We start from the raw sequence: 19,830 nt of genomic DNA on the forward strand, positions 1-19,830 counted from the left end.
GCGGGGTGGCCTGGCTATGTGCTGATGGGGCGTAGCCGCGGGGAGGCTCGCACAAATATCATGCATGTCTCAGATGCATTGCCTCCTGACCCTCCCGGGGACTGGCTCTTCACCCCCCCTTCCCCTCCTCCACTGTCGGTTCCCCCCTCCCCCCTACCGTTGTTTGTCCGCCGGAGCCACCTCAGCGTCTATCTTATTCTCTTCTCTCTATGCTTCTTGTTTCTTGTACAACTTCGCATATGTTGAATACACCTCGAGTGTAAACGTGCAACTTGCTGAGCCATACCAGGGCGTTGTTGCACGCACACGAGGCTCGCGTTTTGTTCATACGTAATAACACTATGTACATGCAAGTTGAAACATAATGTAACATTTTGTATTCTATTTAAAATGTGGCCACTTGGCCGATAAAATAATAATAAAAATATATTTAAAAAAAAAAAAATGACTTGCAACTCAGGTATATTAATAATCAGGACATCTGTTTGTTTCAGGAAACTTGGGCCGAGGATAAAATTAATATAGATGGGTTTCTTTCATTTAGTATTTCTTCCCAACCACCAGAGAAGGGTTTAGGCCGTGCCAAAGGAGGCTTGCTAGTCTTTTTAAATAAGAAGCTGCAATGTGACCATATGATATTAGATATTGACTCTGTTGATTTCATGGGCTTGCAAATCTCGTTTCAGCAGAATTTTAAAATCATTTTTATTAATGTTTGTGCCCGGTCTGTTTCATGAGGCTCTGAGTCTCATACCTTAATTTTATTGTCTGAATTTTAGATACTTTACATTCTTTGACTTTTTTAATTATAGCAGGTGACCTGAATTGTACTTTTGAACCTTCTGTTCTGCTCAGTGGATTAACGGTCAATGAGGATGAACTCTGGGGAATTCCACAGATAACTAACTAACTCTCGGTATTGTACTTGTTCTTGTGTGGCCTCTCAGTTGGCCTCTTTATGTTTAAAGTATGGCCTTAGGGCTTACAATGGTCGTGCGCCATCTGATTTAAACATCGCGTCCACATTTAAGGTATGTCCACAAGTGTTATTGATTATTTTCTTGTGGACAATAGATTGCGGCATCTGCTGAGGGACATGAGGGTGGATTTGCGATGTAAGAGTGATCATTACCCCCTGCTTCTTACCCTCTCTGGGGATGTATTTAGGAGAACACTTAATAATTAACGCACAGTGGTTCCATCCCCATGTTTGAATAATAATTCTACAAGGGTTGGCTGGCCTAGGGTGATGTCTAACCCCCAGTTGATAGTTGGGATTTACCAACTGTTTATTGACAATTTGGCTGCTTGTGAAGAGCAGGATGCTAATGATATTCCTATACTTAGTATACATGATAATATGTCTAAAAAACTACAGAGCTTCTTCTACAAAAAGGCTGGCTTTAGGCCCTGTGATTAAAAATTGGTTAGTAATGGATGGTTTGATGAAGCCTGCTCCAGCCTCATTGATAACTTATAAAACATTTTTGCTAAACAACATTTAGGGAAGCTAATTAGTTGGGTTCAAGATCATCAGATCCTCTCTCCACTTCAGGTGGGTTTCCGCCCAAAAAACAGCACGGTAGATCAGGTTTTTAGGTTGGCCATCCTATATTGGAAATACGTAGCCCTTGCCAAGAAACATTTATATATTGTTTTTGTAGACCTACGATCTGCTTTTGATCTGGTCCCAAGAGAAAAACCGTGGGCAGTACTGCTTGGATTATGAACCCCAGATAATATAATTCAAATGCTAAAGCAGCTGCACGAAAATACATATGCGCAAGTGCGATGGGGTAATCAAGGTGAGCTGACTGAAAAAATTCCTATTCAAAGGGGAGTTCACCAGGGCTATGTGATGGCTCCGATATTATTCACCTTATTTATTAATGAGGTGGTGCAGGCCCTGATTTCCTGTCAGAACGATGCTCCTTCACTGAATGCACAGAAAATTCCCATTCTTCTTTTTGCTAACGACTCACTTCTTATCTCAAATACGCCAATGTGTTTACACATTCTTGTTGACAGAGTTAAATTATTCTGTAGGGACTATGGGCTGGAGTTGAATATTAGCAAAACTAAACTGATGGTGTTCAATTCTGGACCTTGCAGGAGATGCACCATTAAACTGGATGGAGTTTCTCTAAACAAGGTTAGTTTAATAGATTATTTGGCTGTGAGGTTAACAAGTAAATTACACTAGGAGGACCCGATTAGTAAAAGTGTGGGGTTTTATCAGCACAGAGCAGCATTTATCCTGCGCTTTTACAAAAGTTCAACAACAAAAACTGTACCTCCAGCTATTTAGATTTATCTGGCTAAGGCGCAGGGAGCTGCTGCCTATGGTGCGGAGATATGGGGATTCTCCAACAGCAATAGACTAACTGTGGGCGAAAATTATTTAGGGCCTTGATCGCATGCCCCCACAGTACACCACTGATCCCAATGTTTCTTGACCTGGGGCTAAATCGAGTACCTGATTTAATAGCATTAAGATATAGGTTAAGGATCTGGACTGGCCCTGAATTGGATATATATAAGACCTCACTTCTTGATTTATTAAAGAGACCAAAAGCCGCTACTATCCCTTGGGTCAGACATGTGTCCAACTTGTTTTGCACGTTGGGTTTGGGAGATTTTTGGGATAATCCGCATAAATTAGTGAAATCCCATAAAATTCTCTTGAAATCTGCATACTGGTCCCATGTAAGGAATGATTATATTTGCCATAAATCTCACAGTCGATTAACTAATCTTTTTATTGATTTTACGTGGTATCCGCAGTATGGACCTTATTTAGATACTATACCTGACTTAGTAGGCAAAGGTTTATACGCTAGATTTCATTTTGGGAGCCTACTGCTGTTGTCTTTAACAAGCAGTTGGGGGTCAACTGCTACTTCTGACATATGCCCAGTATGCAGTGGTGCCCCCGAAACAGTTGAACATCTTATGTTCTTCTGTCCTGCTTATTCTTCCCCTCGGTCAAAATGGATCCGCAAAATATGTCGAGAAATGGGGTTGCAAAAATGTTGTATAGCAATAAAGGTTTTAAAAAGCCACAGTTCTAATGAGTTAATTCTTGCAGTCAGTAAGTTTTTAGTGGCAGCATGGCATATATGCAATCGTTTTGTAAATAAGGATTTATGATGATGAACTAGGTGGGATTTTAGATATGGGCAGTTTAAGATTTTATGTATTTATTAGTTTTATCTAATAATTGAATAGGTTACACAATGAGTTTTTAATGTATTGTGATGCTTTGATGGTTAATTGATCCAATAAAGCTTGTCTTTGACTTTGAACTGTGAGAGAATAATGTTTTCCTTATTTTTGGTTTTACTTCACTTTTATAAGAGTTGCTTCTGCTTTCTGATTCTTTACAGATCATGGCTGAGTTAAATAATCAAGTTACGGATGCTAGGTGCTGTAAATATATGAGCATTCGATTTGTGATTATGTGTGGGATTTTGTTTATTGTACTGATTGTCGGTATGTTTGTTCTTGATGCAAAATGAGCCAATCGTACTTCCGTTCCTGAAACTACTACACTAACAGCTTTAGAGCTTTAAGTTAGATGAGAAGTATTTGCATGACTATACTAATGCTCAAGGAGAGCTTTCTTCTAATGTCTTCTATTGCTTATTGAGTGAATATGTTGAGACGATGGATGCAAGGGATTGTCTTTTGTGTACGCAAATTCCTTTGTCAGTAGAGGACGGAGTTACGTACCACAACCTACCATTAACCTACGGAATAAGCTGTAGTCTGCTACTAACATGGTTCTATAATCAAGAGTATATACAATATTTTTATTCTAGCTACGATTTGGTGTTTTATGTAGGCACTAATCCTGGACAGTACATAGGGACCCATTGAAAGCAATGGTGTGCCCCATTTTAACGCCTGCTTTGTGCTTTGTGCAAGCATTAAAAGCAGCTGCAAAAAATGGTGCAGGCATAATGTGGTGCAAGGGGTGACAAAGGGGTACAAAGCAGGCACTGCTTCACTTTGTAAACATGGCACAGAGATTTTGGCCTTGTTGTGCCACATTAGCGTAAAAAAATGACACTAACGTGGCGCAAGGAGGCACTAGGCCCTTAGGCCCTCTTAAATCTAGGCCACAGTATGATAAAACCCACCTACCTAGTGTGGTATGGTTAGAACCAATGGAATTATGCAGCAGGGTTGACTAAATTATACAACAAGAAAAGGCAAATAATGTGACCTAATGCAGCACATTTCATGATGATACTTGTTTAAAATTTTTCATTTTTTCAAGTTAGAAGAATGCTAGCATGTGGCCAAAGGTTTCACCTCATTAGTAGTAGTACCAAATTAACATCCAAATACAGTGAAATGATGACCAGACAACTATTTCATAGGGCCTGCCAGTTCATGGAAACTTGGGTCACTGCAATTTTAGTAATGTTTAATCCGTTTGACCAAGAAACATTTTTTTTGTTAAATTATGCAGATTATACACAGATGATGGGTTATATTGCAAGTGCAGCAAGTCCATAATTATTTGAAAAATGTTGTAGCTGGAGAATCACATAATTCCAGTGGTCATGGGTGTGGCTCATCAATGGTATCTCAATCACAAACAACCAGAGCTTTTTTGGGGGTGGGGGGAGAGGAATAGAGCTTTTTATAGGGCAAAACATTAGTTGCATAACTGGTATCTTACAACCAGTGTACAGGGGATTGCGAAAAGAACATTACCCTTTGGAAGATTATGCCCACCTTCATCTATCTATGGAGACTCAGTATCCAAATTGATGTGAGGAATCAAGCTCTGAATATGAGTTTATATAGCATTCCTCCTGTACACCACTGGGAATAATCAAAGCAGAGTTGGCTAACGCAAATTAGACTATCCCTTGAGGCTTTCTCTTGGAGTACATGCAGGTGTCACATCTGCATGTAGATCACACACTGACAAACAGGTGTGTGTTCAAAACCTTCTAAGCTACAAACGTCTTTAAATACTGCAGCACACACACCACTGTGGCGGAACAATAGGTTAATCCTCAGCATGACATGCATGAGGATCTAAGCAAGAGGTAAATGCTATATAGAATGCATATTGGAAGATGTTTTGTTTTTTGTCTTTTAACTCCTTAAACCTCTAACCTTTTCACTTACAGCCTGATACACATAGTGTGTGGAATGGGGCCATGTCACCACTTGCTTTGTATAAAGCACAATAAAATAACAAGTAGTGTTAGAGACTAATCAAAACTATATTGTGATCACCTTCCGTATTCAGTACTGTGTGTTTCATAAGTTATATTGCATGCTACATGCCTTGTCTGTATATTGTTTGTGACTTAGAAGCACTATGAGGCATATTTCCTCCCTGTACCATACATCATGAATATTACACATACTGCAGACAGTGTTTTTTTTTTTCTTTGTCAATTCTTGACATGTACTGGCCTGGCCTGCATTTACATGCATACTGTAAGAAAGTGGCTTTTTGGTTGAGAGGGCTGTCTAATCTTCTCAACCAAACTACCACAAACCCTATCAGGGTGAAGCAAAAAAGACACAGAATAAACCTGTGCTTAACCCTCTGTTAGCTGGATACAAAAACGTTCAGGCTTACCTTTGTGGCAATCTGTAAAGTAGACAAAAATAGTACTAAAGTATTGAAGCAAAAAGCTTAGTCACCTGTTCTTGCTAGACCATGGGAAAGTCACAAGTTCAGGCCAACCGCAACGGAGCAAGGGCTGGATACAGGGAACGGGTTAGTTCAGCTAAACAAGTTACTTTTTGCAGTGGAGGAGACCATGAGTAGTGACACAAATCCACTTTTACACGAACAGTAAGCTGGGCATTGTGGACATTCATCGCTGCAGCGGGACGATCTTGTTGGGTGCCATTGACAGTCATTGCTGGAGCTTTGCCTTGGCTGTCACCGCAGGCTATTTCACTGTCATGGAAAATGCTGATCTTCCATTTCCTGTCGTCACTTGTGGAAGTTGTAGCATGAAGACTCGGGGTTCACCTAATACTTCACTTTGGTGGTTGTCATGGATGGCAAGATCTTGGGGCATGTTTTGGTCTTGAAGAGCCTAAAACTTCAGGATTTCTCTTTTTCTTCAAAGCTCAGAACAGGTGGTAAGCCACCTGACCCTTGGAGTCACCTAGGCTAGGATGAATGGAGCAGGTCCACTCTTTCTTCTAATCGAGCAGAACAGGCCTCAAGCAGCAGGGTACTCCTCTAGCAGCAGGGCAGTTCTTATTTTGCAGTATCCACAGGTCTAGGAGTGTACTGAAGAGTTGGTTTGTGGGTCATATTTTTATACTTGTGCCAGCTTTAAAGTGAAAGAAACTTCTGAAGTTTCCCCCACCAGATAGTTTTGGAATTCCCTTCCTCCCTGCCCTGGTCCCAGGAAGTCTGGGGTGACAAAAGGCTTGAGTGAAGTCCTTTGTGAATGTGCTGAATCAGCTCCTTTGAAAGGTAAGTGGGGCTGTGCACAGCTCTCCCCCTCCTATCCTGAAAGGATGGCCCATCTTGCAAATATCTAATCTCCCTGTTAGACTTGACAGCCTTAGGGATGCCCACCCCCCAACTTTTTGCCTGCCTCCCTCCTCTTTTCTGATACTGTTTTGCTAGTTTTAGGACTCTGCTAACAAGTGCTAAAGTGCACATACTCTCTCCGTTAAACATGGTAACATTTGTTCATCCCCAATTGGCATATTTGATTTACTTATAAGGCCCTAGTAGAGGACACTACATGTACCCAGGGCCTGTAAATTAAATGCTACTTGTGGCTCTGCAGCACTGATTGTGCCACCCACATAGGTAGCCCCTTAACCATGTCTTAGGCCTGCCATTGCAAGGCCTGTGTGTGCAGTTTCACTGCCACTTCAACTTGGGAGTAAAAAGTACTTGCCAAGCCTTAAACTCCCATTTTTCTACATATAAGTCACCCCTAAGGTAGGCCTTAGGTAACCCATAGGGCAGGGTGCTATGTAGGTAAAAGGCAGGACATGCACATGTGTGTTTTCTGTTTCCTGGTAGTGAAAACTCCTAAATTCGTGTTCCACTACTGTGAGGCCAATTCCTTTCATAGGCTAGCATTAGGACTGCCCTCAGATACTTTTTGAATGGTAGATTCTGATCTGAAAGGGGTACCCAGGTCATATTTAGTATGGCTGGAACGATAATAGAAAATCCTGCTTATTGGTGAGGTTGGATTTAATATTACTATTTTTGAAATGCCACTTTTGGAAAGTGAGCATTTCTCTGCACTTAAAACCATCTGTGCCTTACAGCCTGTCTCAAATCAATGTCTGGTCTGTTCTGGCAGATAGCTCCCTTGTGCTTTTCGCCCAGACAACTACAAACACAGGACACTCAGTCACATCTGCAGTCATCTAGTTATTGAATGGGCGTTCCTGGGGTGAAAGGGTGGAGGGCCTGATACTTACGTTTCTACGCCGGTGGCCTGCAGTCACACAATGGGCTGAACCCCCCACTGGGACCCTGGCAGACAGAACTGGGAGGGGAACTTGTGCACTTCACAAGCACTCTTTGAAGTCTCCCCCACTTCAAAGGCATTTTGGGGTATTTAAAGTGGTCTCTGACCCGTCCAACACAGACACTTCTGCACATACACCTGCACCCTGTCACAGGAGTTGCCTGGCTGCCCAAAGGACTCATCTGGACCGCTTTGCTGGAATGACCGCTGCCCTGCTGTTGCCCTGCTGCACTGCTGGCCTCTGACTTTGCTGGAAGGACTCTGCCTTCACCAAAAGTGCTCTCCAAGGGCTTGGACTGAGCTTGCCTCCTGTGTCTGAAGTCTCAGGGCCAACAAAGACTTCACCACTTCAAGAAACCCCTTGTGCATCAAAAATCAATGCAACCCCTGCCGAAATCGCCACAAGGCCTGCATTGTGACTGAGAAATCGCCACACAGTGGACCAGAACAATGCAGCCTGACCTCCCGACTAGAAATTCAATGCAACACCTACCTTGCGGTGGAAAAATTTGATGCATCACCTACTGGATTGATTCAGCGCCTGTGCCTTCTTCCAGCAAGTCAAGGATTTTCAAGCATCGTCCATGGGCATCAAAATAACCCCCATTGCAGTGAGGAACCAAAACAGCGCAGCGAAAAATGACACAAACCACTTGCAGCTTGGAAAGACACAACGTATCCTCTGTGCCACATCAGAAAATCCAATGCCACACCTTATTTTTCCACGCATCTCCTCCTCTGCAGTCTCTGTGTGTCGTTATTTTTGAGCATGCCAGGTACTGTGTGTAACAAAGAGACAACTGTTTATTTCTAAGAAAAGAGACTCTTTTAAACCTTTAAAAAGTGATATTTCAACTTGTGCTTATTAGATCTTTGTTGTTTTGTCCTTATTTTATTCAGATAAATATTATCTATTTTTCTAAAACCTGTGAGGTGTATTTTTGTAGCGTTTTCACTGTGTTACTGTATGATTTATTGCACAAATACTTTAGACATTGCCTTCTAAGTTAAGTCCTATACCTCAATGCCAAGGTTCCAGTTGGTGGGCAGAGGATAATGCAGATTGTGTTGTGACTTACGTAGGATTGTGATCCATACTTGGACTCGGGTGAATACCTCTGCCATCTAGAGACCCCATTTCTAACATCCCTTGTGTGTCACTGTCTGAGAGGGATACACAAAGGCCAATTGCCAACCACTCCTAGTCATGTGACCCAGGATACAGGCTGCAGGCACCAAATGGCTTGGAAAAGAAAATGCCAACTGTCTAAAACTGACATTTTCATAGTTTTGGCTTAGAAAAACAACTTTAGCTTTAAAGAGGATTTTAAATTACAATGTTCTTGCAATCCAACTTGACTTTTCTACCCATTCTGAATCAAAAGTTAGCACTTATTAAATGTAATAATAAGGTAACCCCATGTTATCCCATGGGAGATGTAGGCCTTACAGAAGTGAGCAATGAATTTAGGGGTTTTTCACCAGGAACTGTAAAATTTAAAAACACATGTCTTACCTTTAAAATTCAATACACTCTGCTTTACGGGCTGATTGGGGCCCACCTTAGTGGTGACATGTATGCATAAAAAGGTCAAGTTTGTGCCTGGTAAAATGTTGCTTTTGGCAGGTCAAATTGACAGTTTAAAACGGCACACAAGTTTCAGTGGCAGGCTTGAGACATGCTTTAAAAGGCTACTTAATCAGGTGGCACAAAATATGCTGCAGGCCTACTAGTAGCATTTAACTTACATGTCCTGGGTACATGTTGAACCACTTTACTAGGGACTTATAGAAAATTAAAGGTGCAAATCAGACATAGGCCATTTTTACTATGTTTTTAAATCAAATCAAATCATTAACATTTATAAAGCGCGCTACTCACCCGTGCGGGTCTCAAGGCGCTAGGGGGAAGGGGTTACTGCTGCTCGAAGAGCCAGGTCTTGAGGAGTCTCCGGAATATGGAGTGGTCCTGGGTGGTCCTGAGGATGGTGGGAGGGTGTTCAAAGTCTTGGCCGCCAGGTAGGAGACGGACCTCCCACCTGCTGTGGAGCGGCGGATGCGGGGGACGGCGGCGAGAGCGAGGCTGGTGGAGCGGAGAAGACGGGTGGGGGCGTAGAAGCTGAGGCGGTGGTTGAGGTATTCTGGTCCCTTGTTGTGGAGGGCTTTGTGTGCGTGGGTGAGAAGTCGGAAGGTGATCCTTTTGCTGACGGGAAGCCAATGCAGGTGTCTCAGGTGGGCGGAGATGTGGCTGTTGCGGGGTATGTCGAGGATGAGGCGGGCGGAGGCGTTTTGAATTCGTTGCAGACGTTTCTGGAGTTTTGCGGTGGTCCCAGCATAGAGGGTGTTGCCGTAGTCCAGGCGGCTAGTGACGAGGGCATGGGTCACGGTCTTTCTGGTGTCGACGGCGATCCAGCGGAAGATCTTACGGAGCATGCGGAGGGTGAGGAAGCAGGAGGAGGACACGGCCTTGACTTTTTTGGTCATGGTGAGGAGAGGGTCCAAGATGAAGCCGAGGTTGCGAGCGTGGTCTGAGGGGGTCGGTGTGGTGCCAAGGGCCGTGGGCCACCAGGAGTCATCCCAGGCGGTCGGGGTGTTGCCGAGGATGAGGACTTCCGTTTTGCCTGAGTTCAGTTTCAGACGGCTGAGTCTCATCCAATCTGCGACGTCCTTCATACCATCTTGCAGGTTGGTCTTTGCGCTGGTGGGGTCCTTGGTGAGGGAGAGTATAAGTTGAGTGCCGTCGGCGTGAGAGGTGATGATGATGCTGTGCTTGCGTACGATGTCGGCGAGGGGGCTCATGTAGACATTGAAGAGTGTCGGGGTGAGCGAGGAGCCTTGAGGGACGCCGCAGATGATCTCAGTGGGGTCTGAGTGAAAAGGTTGGAGGTAGACTCTTTGAGAGCGGTTGGAGAGAAAGGAGGCGATCCAGTCCAGGGCCTTGCCTTGGATCCCGGTGGAGCGGAGGCGGGTTATTAGGGTGCGGTGACAGACGGTGTCGAAGCAGCCGAGAGGTCGAGGAGGATGAGGGCGACTGTTTCACTGTTGTCCATCAGGGTTCTGATGTCGTCTGTGACTGAGATGAGGGCGGTTTCAGCGCTGTGGTTGGCTCGGAATCCGGATTGTGAGGGGTCGAGAAGGTTGTTGTCTTCAAGGAAGTTGGTAAGCTGCTTGTTGATGGTCTTCTCTATGACTTTGGCAGGGAAGGGGAGGAGCGAGATGGAGCGGAAGTTCTTCAGGTCGCTTGGGTCAGCCGTAGGTTTCTTCAGTAGGGCGTTGACTTCAGCATGTTTCCAGCTTTCGGGGAAGGTAGCAGACGAAAACGAGGAGTTGATGATGGTCTGGAGGTGCGGGGCGATTATGTCGTCGGCTTTATTGAAGATGAAGTGTGGGCAGGGGTCCGAGGGGGCACCGGAGTGGATTGAGTTCATGGTGGTTTTGGTTTCTTCTGTGTTGATGTGGGTCCAGGCATTGAGGGTGATGGCTGGGGGTGTGGGTTCAGTGTTGGTCGGCTGGGTCTGGTGTCCGAAGCCGTCGTGTAGGTCGGTAATCTTATGATGGAAGAAGGTGGCGAGGGAGTTGCACAGGTCTTGTGAGGGCGTGATGGCGTTGGCGTTGGGGTTGGAGAACTCTTTTACGATGCTGAAGAGTTCTCTGCTGTTGTGGCTGTTTTTGTCCAGTCTGTCTGTGAAGAAATTCCTTTTGGCTGCTCGGATCAGGTGGTGGTGTTCGCGGGTAGCGTTCTTGAGGGCGGTCATGTTGTCAGCGGTGTGGTCCTTACGCCAGGCTTTCTCGAGGGCGCGACAGGTTTTCTTTGATTCCTTAAGGGTGTCAGAGAACCAGAGAGGTTTTTGGGTGTTGGCCTGTCTTGGAAGGCGTCTGAGGGGAGCGAGGTTGTCTGCGCAGTTGGTGATCCAGTTCGTGAGGCTGAGGGCTGCGTCGTTGGGGTCGGCGGTGAAGGTAGGTTGGTTGTCGATGAGTGTGGAGAAAAGCTGTTCTTCTGGGATTTTGTTCCACTGTCGACAAGGAATGGGTTGAGTGCGGAGGTGGCAGGTCTCGCGTCGGAAGGTGAAGTGGACACAACTGTGGTCGGTCCAGTGTAGAGCGGAGGCGTGGCTGAAGGAGACGTGTTTGCTGGTGGAGAAGATGGAGTCAAGCGTGCGTCCAGCGATGTGGGTGGGGGTGTTCACCAGTTGCTTGAGGCCGAAGTTGGCGAGGTTGTCGAGCAGGGCGGTGGTGTTGAGGTCGTTGTTCTGTTCTAGATGGAAGTTGAGATCGCTGAGGAGGATGTAGTCTGGCGAGGCGAGGGCGTGCGGGGAGAGGAAGTCGGTGATGGAGTCGCTGAAGAGGGCGCGCGGTCCGGGGGGGCGGTAGATAAGGGATCCTCTGAGGGTGGTCCTGGGGTCAGTGCGGATCTGGAAGTGTAGGTGCTCGGCGGCGAGGGGGGTGTCTTCGGTGGAGGTGGTGACGCTGATGGAGTCTTTGAAGACGATGGCGATTCCTCCTCCTACTTGGCTGGTGCGGTCTTTCCTGGAAATCTTGTAGCCTTCGGGGATGGCTATGGCGATGTCGGGGGCCGAAGAGGCGTTCATCCAGGTCTCCGTGATGGAGGCGACGTCTGGTGCTGTGGAGTCCAGGAGGTCCCAGAGTTCAACGGCGTGCTTGTGGACGGATCGAGCATTGACCAGGATGCATTTGAGGTGGTTGATGGCGCGTAGGCTGGTGGTCATGGTAGTTTCGTGGTGGAAGGTAAGTTTGCAGGTGTGACATGCGAAAGGTCCATGGGTACGTTTCGGGTTAGCTTGGAAGCAGGTGCTGGAGCGCCCTGGGTTGAGGGCGTGGAGGGTGATGGGGTCGTAGCGGTGCAGCGGGTTTGGGAGTGCTGAGCACCAGGGGTCGTGGCGCTGGGCGCGGGCCAGGCGCAGACGGGCGCAGACGGGCGCAGATGGGCTTGCCTTCGGCACGCAGCGGCCGCCATAAGAGGGAGGAGGGGGGGAGGGGTCAGCTGGGGGCGGGGGACAGAGTGGGGCGACGAATGGGAGCTGGGGGGGCGGGGGCGTGCAGGAGGTGGCGGCGGGAAAGCGGAGGGAGGGGGGACAGGTAGAGGGGAGAAGAGATGGGGGAGGGGGGTTAAGGGTGGTGGGGGGTGAGTTTAGGAAGAGTTAAGGAAGAGAGTTAGGAGGAAGGTTAGGAAGATAGGGGGGGGTTGTAGAGGTGGCGGTGGGTGAGGGTGAGAGGTAGAGTGAAAGGATAGGAAGATGGGGGGGTTACAGAGGAGGAGGCGAGTGAGGGAGAGAGATGAGACAGGAGCAGGAGGACAGGCGCGGGAAGAACCCAGAAGCAGGTAAAAGAAGAAGAGGAGCAGAAGAGGAGCCGAATAGCTGAAGACAGAGGAACACAGAAGAAGGTAAAGGAGAAGAGGAGCCGAAGAACAGAAGACAGAAGAACACAGAAGAAGGTAAAGAAGAAGAGGAGCGCAGAAGACAGAAGAAACACAGAAGAAGGTAAAGAAGACAAGGAGCGCAGAAGACAGAAGAATACAGAAGAAGGTGAAGAAGAAGAGGAGCGACGAGCAGCAGAGGGAAGAGCCAAGAAGAGGGACAGAGAAGAAGAGGCACACGCAGGTCGCGGTGCAAAGGAGAGAGAGAGAAGCACACAGATGAAGACAGAAGACGGGGAGCAGGAGAGAAAGAAGAGTACAGATGAAGACTACAGAAGAAGAGCACAGAGGAAGAACAGAGAAGAAGAAAAGAAGCAGGAGAGGAGGTGAGTAGAGCGGAGCAGGGCGAGGGGCTGGGTGGTGGTGGGGTACTTACTGTGAGGTAGCTGGGCTTGCTAGGAGGTCTCAGGAACCTGGGCTGGTGGAGTTGCAACAGCAGGGGGAGCGACCTACCCTTGGGTCAAGGGTCGCTAGCTCTGTCGCGCAGCGGCTGCCATAAGAGGGAGGGGTCAGCTGGGGGCGGGGGACGGGAGTGGGGCGACGAATGGGAGCTGGGGGGGCGGGGCGTGCAGGAGGTGGCGGCGGGAAAGCGGAGGGAGGGGGACAGGTAGAGGGGAGAAGAGATGGGGGGGTTAAGGGTGGTGGGGGTGAGTTTAGGAAGAGTTTAGGAATAGAGTTAGGAGGAAAGTTAGGAAGATAGGGGAGGGGGGTTGTAGAGGTGGAGGTGGGTGAGGGTGAGAGGTAGAGTGAAAGGATAGGAAGATGGGGGGTTACAGAGGAGGAGGCCAGTGAGGGGAAAGATAGAGAGATAGGTAGATAGGTAGATAGGTAGATAGGGGTGTTAGAGAGGGGGAGGCGAGTGAGGGAGAGAGATAAGACAGGAGCAGGAGGACAGGCGCGGGAAGAACCCAGAAGCAGGTAAAAGAAGAAGAGGAGCAGAAGAGGAGCCGAAGAGCAGAAGACAGAAGAACACAGAAGAAGGTAAAGAAGAAGAGGAGCGCAGAAGACAGAAGGAACACAGAAGAAGGTAAAGAAGAAGAGGAGCGCAGAAGACAGAAGAATACAGAAGAAGGTGAAGAAGAAGAGGAGTGACGAGCAGCAGAGGGAAGAGCCAAGAAGAGGGACAGAGAAGAAGAGGCACACGCAGGTCGCGGTGCAAAGGAGAGAAAGAGAAGCACACAGATGAAGACAGAAGACGGGGAGCAGGAGAGAAAGAAGAGTACAGATGAAGACTACAGAAGAAGAGCACAGAGGAAGAACAGAGAAGAAGAAAAGAAGCAGGAGAGGAGGTGAGTAGCGCGGGGCAGGGCGAGGTGCTCGGCGGTGGGGGGGGTACTTACTGTGAGGTAGCTGGGCTTGCTAGGAGGTCTCAGGATCCTGGGCTGGTGGAGCTGCAGCGGCAGGGGGAGCGACCTACCCTTGGGGATCGAGCACAAGCACCTTAGCAATGGTTAGCAGTGCTAAAGGGAACAGAGTCCAAAAGCCAACAAAACAAATTTCAGCAAACAAGCAAGTGATTAGACACAAAGGCCCTCGTTATGACAATGGCGGTAAATCCCACTTACCGCCACGGTGACAGCCGCCAACATACCGCCGCAGTGGCGAATATCTGTTCCCCATATTATGACACACACACACCAATCCGACAGAATACAGCCACATACACAAATCCGCCAGATCAAAGGTCAGTGCTAAAATGGCAGTACCAACACCCATACCAATACACCAACAAAACAACGCCCACCACATCACAACCCAAGAATCACCATTGCAAACATTCAATGGTGGTAAACCATTGGCAGGTCATACCGCCATGCTCAGAATGAACTTCCACATACAAAATAACACTACATTGGCCAAAACTAAAAACACACACCTGACACTCATACACACACCACACCCACCCATGGCACCATAAAACACCCACTCACATTACCCACAACCCTTTACGAACAATAATTACTGCCAGGAGATTGACACGAACAGCACAGAGACAACTAGACACACGCACCACATACACCCAAACATCCCTCATGCACCCCACATCACACACCTCACTTAGGGCAAGATGTACGAAGCCTTTTGCATGTCGCAAACTGTGAAAAACACAGTTTGCGGCATGCAAAAGGCCGAACGCGATGCACATCCCCAAATTGCGAGTCGGTACCGACTCGCAATTTGGGAATGTGACTCGCAAATAGGAAGGGGTGTTCCCTTCCTATTTGTGACCGCATCGCCATTCAGAGTTGCTTTGTGACCGCGAATGCGGTCGCAAACCAACTTGCAGAACTCATTCGCAAAAGGGAAGGGGTCCCCATGGGACCCCTTCCCCTTTGTGAATGCCGAAAAAAACTAAACCAAATGGTTTCGGTTTAGTTTTCATTTTGCAGCTCGTTTTCCTTTAAGGAAAAGAGGCTGCAAAATGAAAAAAAAAACTGCTTTATTGACAAAGCAGTCACAGACATGGAGGTCTGCTGACTACAGCAGGCCACCATCCCTGTGAGTGCATGGACTCGCTATGGGGTCGCAAACTGCGACCCACCTCATGAATATTGATGAGGTGGGGCTTTGCGACCCCATAGCGAGTCGCAGAAGGTGTCTGAGACACCTTTCTGCATCCAATTTTGCGAGTTGCAAATTGCAAGTCAGTCAGACTCGCAGTTTGCAACTCACAAAATTGGAGTTTACTACATCTGGCCCCAAATTACTAAACACATTCTCACCAACACACACCACACAACACCCATGTCCCCACTACGGCACCCCTGTTTCATTGATGAGAAGTTAAGGGTCATGGTGTAGGAAATAGTCAGGGTAGAGACACAGCTGTTTGGAGCACAAGTACAGCAAACATCCATTGCCAAGAAGATGGAGCTATGGGGAAGAATCGTCAACATGGTGAACGCCGTGGGACAGCATCCAAGAACAAGGGACAACATCAGGAAGAGGTGGAACAATCTACAGGGAAAGATATGTTTGTGGAAACAAGGCACCAGCTCGCCATACAGAGGACTGGCCGTGGACCCCCACCTCCTCCCCCACGGCTCATAGGGAGTCGCTGGAGGAGCCGGAGGACTGTAGACTGGTAAGCCAATATTTACTAGTTATCACCCCCATGCCTGCATGCCATCACATACCCTCACTTCCATTACTCCACTCCATCCCACACACGGCACCCTCACATCTGACTAACCCCAATGCCAAATCCTGCATGCCATACTGATGCATGGACAGCCCTCCCCGCCCTGCATGGACACCAATCACTAAAGCATGCACAGCATAGGGAAAATAATAATCCCACAATAAATCACCTTACACAAACAAAGGTGGCAGGTCAACAGCAAAGATAGAGGGGAAGCCAGAGATGTACAATATGTAACAAACATGAAGCATAATACATCACTTACATCCCCGCAGGTGCCCCAGCCAATCCCAGTGGAGAGGAGGTGCCACGACTATCCAGTCCCCTAACAGAAGATGACCCCGTTGATGACAGTAACTCTGGACTTCAGGATCTGGACCGACAACCTGGTCCATCAGGGACCACTGGACAGTCGGTCACCCCAGCCCACTCACAGTCCACCACAGAGCTTCTCCTATCAGTATCCAACACCACAGCACCCACCCAGCGTACCCACACCTCTGTCCCTAAGACACGTCAATCTGCAGTGTGCCCACCTGTACAGGGACACCAGTCCACACCTTACCTCCAAGACAGTCAGGGACCTGGGGTCAGTGGCAGTGGGCACACCATTCAGGGGACAGAGGCACAGGGCAACAGGGACACTGGGAAGACCACTGTGCGCCAGGGGAGGACAGGCCCAGGGAAACGATTCTCCAGGAGGCACTCACCGAGATCCTGGGAGCCTACCAATATTCTCAGGACACAATGGGCCAGATCCCTGACAATGTGCAGGAGAACAGGCGGCTGCAGGAGGAACAGTATCAGGGGATCAGGGAGGACTTGCAGGCCATCAACACACCTTGATCTCCATAGCAGGGGTGCTGGCAGACATGGCCAACATCATGAGGGAAGCAACAGCACAGCAGCAGGCCCCTACCACTAGCAAGTCCATTGACCAGCCTTCCACTTCCTCTGGAGCTAGTGGGCAGGAGGCCCCACCACAGGACCCACAGGCCACCAACACCCCTCACCCTGTGTAAGGTGAACCACCTCGTAAACGTTCCCTGCGACCCAGGCAGATGCTAGAGACACATGCCAAGACCACCACCAGGAAATGAGACTCTCCTGATTGTCCCCCTTGTTTTCCACACTGTCACCTTCTTTACTTTGAACTGCCTTTGCTCCCCTTCTTATGGCCGCTTGGACACTGGACCTGTGCTACAAACAGACTGGAACAATACCCTGGACTTTCCTCCATCATCACCCTATTCCATTGCACTTTTCTCTCAATTTCATAGCACTACAATAAACACCCTTGAACACAACTTGACTATTAATATTTTATGTGTTGAAAAGGTGCATTTATGGAAACAGTCACATCTAGTGCAAATGATCTGAACACTGTGAGAGCATAGAAATAATGACTTGTAGCTGTCTGTACTCCTCACATCAGTACACAGTTGTTATCTCACCAACATCTGTAAAATGACAAGCCATAGGTGACAGTGAGTTGAGATGCAATAGAGGTTAATGCCATCATGCAACCGCCACACAGAAAACATCAATAGTCAGAGGAATGGTCAGTTGCACTGTCTCACCTGTGTGTCATTGGACGTATTGATGTCTAACTGATGTTTGGTTGTCCTCATCTTCATCCTCTGCCTCCTCATCCTCACTGTCCTCAGGGTCCACTGCTGCCACAGGGGAATCTCCAGGCTCCTCCTTCTGCAGAAAAGGTACATGCCGTCTGAGGGCCAGGTTGTGCTACATGTAGCATGACACTACTATCTGGAAGACCATCCAGGGTGAGTAGCACAGTGATCCACCTGTCAGATGGAGGCATCTAAACCTGGCCTTCAGGAGCCCGAATGTCCTCTCGATGATACTTCTGGTAAGCCCATGAGCCTCACTATAAAGTTCCTCAGCCCCTGTCCTGGCATTCCTCACAGGGGTCAGCAACCACGATAGGTTTGGGTAGCCAGAGTCACCTACAAGTATTAAGGGACAACATTTAGCCTCACACAATGCTATGGGGATGACACCTGAAGGCATACACTAACATACAGTGGGTGGGGACCATGGCTCACCTATTAGCCACACCCTGTGCCTCTGTAGTTAGGCCATCTCATTTGGGATGCTGCTATTCCTTAACACAAAGGTGTCATGGACCCAGGATACTTACCAGTGATGTGGGAGATGTACTGGCCCAGCCAGGCACACCATTTGCACATTCAGTGAGTGGAAACTCTTTCAATTTCTGAACCCCTGTTCATTCTGGCGGGGGTGACTAACGCAATATGTGTCCCGTCAATCACCCCAACAGTATTGAGGATATGTCCCATTGCATAGAATACGCACTTCACAGAGGCCAGATCTTCCACTTGGGGGAAAGCTATGTAGCTGCACATGTGTTTCACTAGGGCAGACAAAACTCTTGCCAGAACGATTGAGAACATTGGCTGTGACATTCCTGCTGCCAAGCCCACTGTCAATTCGCAAGAAGCAGTTGCCAAGAAATAGAGCACTGATAGCACTTGGACAAGCGGGGGATCCCAGACGGATGACGGATAGCAGATATCAGGTCAGGCTCCAATTGGGCACACAGCTCTGTGATTGTGGCCCTGTCCAGTCTATAGGTGAGTATAATGTGCCTGTCCTCCAGTGTAGCCAAGTCCACAAGGGGTCTGTACACGGGGGTTTGTCTCCTCCTTCTATTCATCCACAGCGGTAGGTATCTAAGGGACACAAGAGTGAGTTAGCTATCACAGTTTGAACAATGGAACCACAACCTTAGTGCACATAGTGCATTTATGTGATGGGACAGTGGGAATGGCGAGGTATGTGCTAATCTAGGCTGTGACACAGTTGAGGTTGATATGATTGTTGTCTGCCACCATGAAATGGTGACTGTCTGTCCTGTCTGTAGGGACAGGTGGAAGTGAGGTAACTCCGCCGACATTGGGTGTCGTGGCGGAAGGCGGTCTTGCACCGCCATGCAATTCCTCATTGGATAATATGCTCTATGGAGTAAAGTGGCCAATGGGGATCAGTACTGGCGGTGACGGTGTACACCGCCCCAGATGTGACCGCCATTTTCTATCTGATTCTTCACTTGTTTCCTGACCTTCAACAGGAGAACACCTACACTGTGTGTGCTGCTGTGACCTGTGTCTGGGACCTACCATGGCCTGTGTGACCGGGGATAGGGCCCCTGCTTTCACTGTGGAGGACTTGGAGCAATTGGTGGATGGGGTTCTACTGCATTACGGACTGCTGTACAGGCCTCCACCTTGGACACAATGCATGTGGGAAGGATACATGTAGATGTGTGTGCAAGCATCATGTCATCGGGGGGATGTCTTGTGGTGGTGTACATGGTGTGCACTGGGCGAAGTGTGTGCAGATGGAGTTGGAAACGGGACTGGTCGGCCATATGTGTGACAGGCTGTATTGTATGTGTAATGGTGTTCTCTTGTCTGTATTACCTCCACAGGTCAGGACCCAACAAAAGAAAGGCTTATGGCATGCCATTGCCAAGGACGTGCGAACCCTGGGGGTCTATGGCAGGCAGAGCACCCACTGTCCGAAACGGTTGGAGGACCTGAGACGTTGGGCATGGAAAACCTCAGAGGCCCAGCTGGGGTTGGCCTCCCAACGAGGAAGGGGTGCCCGTCGGAACCTGACCCCTCTGATGGCCTGCATACTGCTGGTGGCCTACCCAGACCTGGATGGGCGCTTGAGGGCATCACAGCAGCCACAAGGAGGTGAGTACAGTG

Source organism: Pleurodeles waltl, chromosome 11 (genome assembly GCF_031143425.1).
Source record: "Pleurodeles waltl isolate 20211129_DDA chromosome 11, aPleWal1.hap1.20221129, whole genome shotgun sequence".
Lineage (NCBI taxonomy): Eukaryota > Metazoa > Chordata > Amphibia > Caudata > Salamandridae > Pleurodeles > Pleurodeles waltl.